The 6,000-nt window shown below is 43.1% G+C and overlaps 1 protein-coding gene across 2 annotated transcripts in view; it reads right to left on the minus strand.

Moving 5' to 3' along the window:
* Positions 1–5,389, minus strand: part of LOC124276686 (receptor-type tyrosine-protein phosphatase N2-like) — a 268,868-nt gene extending 263,479 nt beyond the window's left edge. For both annotated transcript variants that reach the window (XM_046712328.1, XM_046712327.1), the window contains exon 1: positions 5,157–5,389. The gene's annotated coding sequence lies outside the window, so the exon portion shown is untranslated. The remainder of the gene's footprint in view (positions 1–5,156) is intronic.
* Positions 5,390–6,000: the final 611 nt, after the last annotated feature.

The raw sequence follows: 6,000 nt of genomic DNA on the forward strand, positions 1-6,000 counted from the left end.
GGACAACTTGCTATGTGGTTGTTCAGAAGAAAATATATGTTGGTTGATGTTTGGAAGAACTGTGTCTTTGTTCAGAGGCGCTGATGGGTGGGTTGGTGCTTGGATGAAGAGAATGTGTAGTTGTTAAGAAGAACAATTGGTAGGGTTGATGTGTGGATGAAGGGGTTGGTGTTTTTGTCAAAGGAACAGATGATTGGGTAAGTCTCTGGATAAATTGGCGTGTGGATGTTATGGAAAGATTAGTGGGTTGGGGTTTGAATATTGTTATGTATGTTTCTTCAGAAGGACAAAAGGGTTGGTTGAACTTGAGATATAATGACAGACAGACGTTTGAAAGAAGAGATGGGTATATCAAAGGGTTTGTTTGTATCAAGATGAATGTTTAAGTGTTTGGTTAAAAGGGTTGGCATTTGGATGAAAGATTGGTTAGGTATTCTTGTGAAAATAAGTGGATGTTTTTGGCTTAAGGGTTGGGAAAGTGTGGAGGATAGCACAGGTGAGTGTGTGGGTGAGTAGGTAGATAGTTTGCATGAAAGGACGGCAAGTATTTGAATATAAATGGATAGCGGGATGTATTGAAGGGTAGAGACATTTTCAGATGAAATGCTATCTTATTGCTTCTTGTGAAGGAATTGGTGTGGGCAGGGTTGAGATGAATGAAAAGGTGAGAGTCTTGACAAATTGGGACTTTGGATGAATGAATGAGTTAATTAAACTTAAGGCAAAAAAAAAATATATGTCTGTTTCCGGTAACCCGACCGACCCTATCCTAACCCCCCCGACCCTAAATCTTTTTTTAACCAAGTCAATATCATGACTGGAGAGCATTTCAACTCATCATTTTCATCCAAATCGAGTATGATATTTCATGTTTTTCAGGGTACGTAGGGCTAAAATGGATTGCTTTGAATTGGCATAATGGGTCCTCACTGACCAAATCTGCAAATAAATAACATACATAATGATTTGATATAGAAATCTTTCAGTGTTTCATCATAAGGCACTGTCACTCCATGATATGGTACTCTTGAAGACCTCAGGTGCCCACTTCATGCTACTATAAAATAATAAAAAAAGTATAATAAAAAGATAAAACCGACCCACCTACCCTATTTTTAAAAAGCATGTAATAGGAAACGGACATATATATTTTTTGGCCTAAATACAGTGAATGAATATGTGAGTGTCACTCTGGTTAAAACACAATGGATGAACAGACGAACGAACAAATCATGGGAATAATAGTTGTGAAAGAGGGTTGATCTGTGCCTGCATAATTAGATTGTGGAACCTCCAGATGAACGCATCTATAGATGAATGGATGGGTGAGGGTGAAAAAAAATGGAATGTTAAGTGTAAGGATGATAGGGTGGGTGGGAGTGTTATTGGATGGGTGACAGGATAAATGGGTGATGGTGAACTGGCTCTTGAGTGCATTGTTGAAATGGCTGATTGGTGGATTAGATGGTGGATGAACAGGAGTGGGGGACAAGATAAATGGGGGAGAAGGTGTCTGATGAACTGGTCGGTAGGTGTCTCTAGATGACTACATGGGTAAGTACTAGGATGGAATTGGTTCTTTAATAAATAGATTTGGGGATGAATGGATAGGTGGGTGTCTTGATAAATGGACTATGGGGTGTCTAGATAATTGCATGGGTCAGAGTCTGAATGAAAGGGTTGGTTTCTATAATAATTGGTGGGTAGGTGTCTGGATGAATAGATGGGTGATGTCTGTCTAGAAGAATGGATGGGTGAGTCTCTAGATGAATGAATGGGAAGGTATCTGGATTGATGGGTGAGTCTCTAGATTAAAGAGGGGGCAGGTGTCTGGATGGATGGGTGAGTCTCTAGATGAATGAGTGAGTAGGTATCTGGATGGATGGGTGAGGCTCTAGACTGACTGACTGACTGAGTTTGGTTTTACGCCGCTTTTAGCAATATTCCAGCAATATCACGTCGGGGGACACCAGAAATGGGGAGGCTCTAGATGAATGAGTGGGTAGGTATCTGGATGGATGGGTGAGGCTCTAGATGAATGAGTGGGTAGGTATCTAGATGGATGAATGGATGGATGGGTGGGTGGATGGGTGGGTGGATGGATGGATGGATGGGTGAGGCTCTAGATGAATGAGTGGTTAGGTATCTGGATGGATGGATGGATGGATGGGTGGGTGAGGCTCTAGATGAATGAGTGGGTAGGTGTCTGGATGGGTGGATGGATAGATGAATGGGTGAGGCTCTAGATGAATGAGTGGTTAGGTATCTGGATGGATGGATGGATGGATGGGTGGGTGAGGCTCTAGATGAATGAGTGGGTAAGTGTCTGTCTGGAAGAATGGATGGGTGAGTCTCCAGATGAACGAGTGGATAGGTATCTGGATGAATGGGTGAGTCTAGATGAATGGGTGGGTAGGTATCTGGATGGATGGATGGATGGGTGAGGCTGTAGATGAATAAGTGGGTAGGTATCTGAATGGATGAATGGGTGGGTGAGTCTCCAGATGAATGAGTGGGTAGGTATCTGAATGGATGAATGGATGGATGGATGGATGAGTGGGTGAGACTCTAGATGAATGGGTGGGTAGGTATCTGGATGAATGGGTGAGTCTCTAGATGAAAGAGTGGGTAGGTATCTGAATGGATGAATAGATGGATGGATGGATGGATGGATGGGTGGGTGAGGCTCTAGATGAATAAGTGAGTAGGTGTCTGTCTGGAAAAATGGGTGGGTGAGTCTCCAGGTCAGTGATTGGGTAGGTATCTGATGGATGGATGGGTGGGTGGGTGAGTCTCTAGATGAATGGGTGGGTAGGTGTCCGGATGAATGGATGGATGGGGGAGTCTCTAGATGAATGAGTGGGTAAGTGTCTGGATGGATGGGTGAGTCTCTAGATGAATGAGTGGGTAGGTGTCTGGATGGATCGATGGGTGAGTCTCTAGATGAATGGGTGGGTAGCTGTCTAGATGCATGGATGGATGGATGGATGGTGAGTCTCCAGATGAATGAGTGGGTAGGTATCTGGATGGATTGGTGTCTGGCTGGATGGGTGTCTGGATGGATGATGGATGGATTGATGGGTGAGTCTCTAGATTAAAAGGGTAGGAGTCTGGATGAATGGAAGGGTGGGTGGGTGGGTGGGTGGAGTCTCTGGATGAATGAGTGTGGGTAGCTGTCGAGATGCATGGATGGATGGATGGATGGTGAGTCTCCAGATGAATGGAATGGTGGGTAGGTATCTGGATGGATTGGTGTCTGGATGGATGGGTGTCTGGATGGATGATGGATGGATTGATGGGTGAGTCTCCAGATTAAAGAGTGGGTAGGAGTCTGGATGAATGGAAGGGTGGGTTGGTGGTTGAGTCTCTGGATGAATGAGTGGGTAGCTGTCGAGATGCATGGATGGATGGATGGATGGATGGGTGAGTCTCTAGATTTAAGAGTGAGTAGGAATCTGAATGAATGGAAGAGTGGGTGGGTGGGTGAGTCTCTGGATGAATGAGTGGGTAGCTGTCGAGATGCATGGATGGATGGGTGAGTCTCTAGATTTAAGAGTGGGTAGGAATCTGAATGAATGGAAGAGTGGTAGTGTGGGTGAGTCTCCAGATGAATGAGTGGGTAGCTGTCGAGATGCATGGATGGATGGGTGAGTCTCTAGATTTAAGAGTGGGTAGGAATCTGAATGAATGGAAGAGTGGGTGGGTGGGTGAGTCTCTGGATGAATGAGTGGGTAGCTGTCGAGATGCATGGATGGATGGGTGAGTCTCTAGATTAAAGAGTGGGTAGGAATCTGAATGAATGGAAGAGTGGGTGGGTGGGTGAGTCTCTGGATGAATGAGTGGGTAGCTGTCGAGATGCATGGATGGATGGGTGAGTCTCTAGATTTAAGAGTGGGTAGGAATCTGAATGAATGGAAGAGTGGGTGGGTTGGTCTGTAGATTAAGAAGTGGGTAGGTGTCTGTCTGAATGGATGGATGGGTGAGCTTTTAGATTAATGGATGACTAGGGGTCTTGATGAAAGGATTAAGGTAGTCCTTTAGATTAATGGGTGGGTGCGTCTTTAGATTAATGGGTCGGTAGGTGTCTAGATGAAAGGATGATTTTCATCTAGATGAAGAAGAAGGAATATTCTGGTAAATTGCTGCAGGATTCATGAATGGGCAAGAGTTTACAAGGAGGTACCCCGTGAAGATCTGCGATGAAGAGTTGTCTTAATATAACATATGTAATAAACATTTACCAATAGTAAAACACTATACATGTGTATATATGATGTACTCAAGTTTGTGATTCTGAATGACAGTGTTACTTACATACATATTTTGATATTTCTAATCAACATACATAGACTCTGAATAACAGAAATCAAAAGAACACAGGAATATTCTAACAACCATTTGAGAACAATTAACACATCCCATTGTAGGCATGGTCATGATAATCAAATTCCTCACATTATGTAGGTCAGAGATTTCAGTATTCATCTAATTCAACCCTATCATAAATATGTTCAAATTACACTGCTATATAACCTGTATATTTAACTGAATTTTATTGAACATATGGGCTCTGGGCTCTGTTCTGGAGTTAGCAAAGTACTGTGACATATGACATACACGAGTTCCGCATTTCAGCATCACTGATATCAACAAACGCTGTTACACACAACCATTCAGGGTGGGGACAAAGGTCAAGGGTGGGTAGCAAGTGAGTATGAAATTAGGACAACCAACCTCACATTGACAAACATAGGAAATACTTGACAATGGCGTCGATGTACGTCTAACCATTTACTGACAGTACAGAATACACACGGGGTATAAATTTAACAACACCCATATTAAACATAATAAAACCCACATATTATTACCGGGCCTCAAGAACGATGTCAAAACACAATCATACTGACAATAACGACAACTGACATTTGAAATTACATGGCATCATCTCGTTGCCATAGACTCCGATTGTCGATGACAGCTAGCACTACGATATGGACTCATAACACACGGCTGGAATCACAAACGTTGATACAGTCAGTGGAATTTTTCTTCATTCAAGTATATCCGAACAGTAATCCACGAAACACCTGAAATACGACAAGCAGCACCCGTGTGATAACATCATATTGTCGTTCATATGTTCTTTAACTTACCTATGGTGCCTAAAGGAAATGGGCTTTGTATCGGAGCACCCAACCCAAAGCTGGTTCTCTGTCCCAAAACGGCCAAAGCCGCCAGGAACAACAGACGGCTGACTTCTTTCATGGCTTCAGTTCCACATTCTTAAAAGAAAAAGGGAAACGGGTAATATCCTATTCAGTTTGAAACAGGCATGTTTTGAACGAGAAATATGGCACACGACTCCAAGACCAATATGGCAGGTGCCTGTTTATTATTCATGAGGTCGCGTGACGTCACAGCAATCGATACATATGCATAACGCTGTGACGTCGGTGTGACGAAAGCGCTAAAGCACCTTAGATCGAGGCGGTGTTCTACTACGAAAATGCTGCTAATGGAAATATAATTACATCCCATGCCGTGGTGGGGAACTACAGCAAAGACGGGTTGTTGAAATCCTTTACGCCGATCGATACGAGTGGGTAGCGTGGGCATTGTGACGTCACAATCTGAGATTGTAGTGTTGACAGAATTCTGAGTGATCAATGGTTCGAAATACCGTGTAATCACAAATAGCAAGCGAATCGTACACAGCGAAATGTGGTCATTCTTCCTAAGGAAAATTTAGAATTTTGTTCTAAATTAATCCCCATTGACATTCAGTAATATGTTTCACATTAGCTTTCCATCAACTTCGGCAGTGTTGTTTAACAGACACTCCTTAAAAACTGCCATATTTGCTCAGAAGATATCTCTCTAGGGGTCGCTTTGAAGGAGTGGGGACTAGGTTTGGTTACTTTGTCAATAAAACACCCGGAAATGTTACTTAGACTGACGCCTAGTCGTCAAAGGTCACGTGACATCGAGTCGGTTATT

The sequence above is a fragment of the Haliotis rubra genome, unplaced genomic scaffold (assembly GCF_003918875.1).
Source record: "Haliotis rubra isolate DU_JTF1 unplaced genomic scaffold, ASM391887v1 Scf211, whole genome shotgun sequence".
NCBI lineage: Eukaryota > Metazoa > Mollusca > Gastropoda > Lepetellida > Haliotidae > Haliotis > Haliotis rubra.